The sequence below is a fragment of the Orycteropus afer genome, unplaced genomic scaffold (genome assembly GCF_000298275.1).
Source record: "Orycteropus afer afer isolate SDZICR_OR568_19922 unplaced genomic scaffold, OryAfe1.0 scaffold00029, whole genome shotgun sequence".
Lineage (NCBI taxonomy): Eukaryota > Metazoa > Chordata > Mammalia > Tubulidentata > Orycteropodidae > Orycteropus > Orycteropus afer.
This window is the reverse complement of record NW_006921616.1, coordinates 1,733,262-1,733,641: the sequence shown is the minus strand read 5'-3', so window position 1 is coordinate 1,733,641 and position 380 is coordinate 1,733,262.

Genomic DNA, 380 nt, shown 5'->3' with positions numbered 1-380 from the left:
ATGGCTGTGTGCACCAGAGGGGCACGAGACCCATGCCAGTGAATCACAACTGGAGAGATGCAATTTCTGCTCTAACAAACACACTTTCCCAGTGATTAGGGGTGAAATCTCTTTTTGCCTCTAACAACAGTGGCTTTTGAAATCCCCTTAGTCTCCCCATCTGCCCAATTCCTCAGCTCCCTCCTAAGCAGCCCAGCCACTCACCTCAACGTACACCAAGCAGACAGAGCCAGGGTCTGGGGCTCACCCTGCCTGCACTTGTGTCATTGACAGATCTTTCTCTCACTGAACAGAAGAAGTGCACCTCTGCCACCTCTTCTCTCTGGAGGCACCATTCCTGCCAGACTCCTCCCACATCTGTGGGCACATGCTTTGGCAGG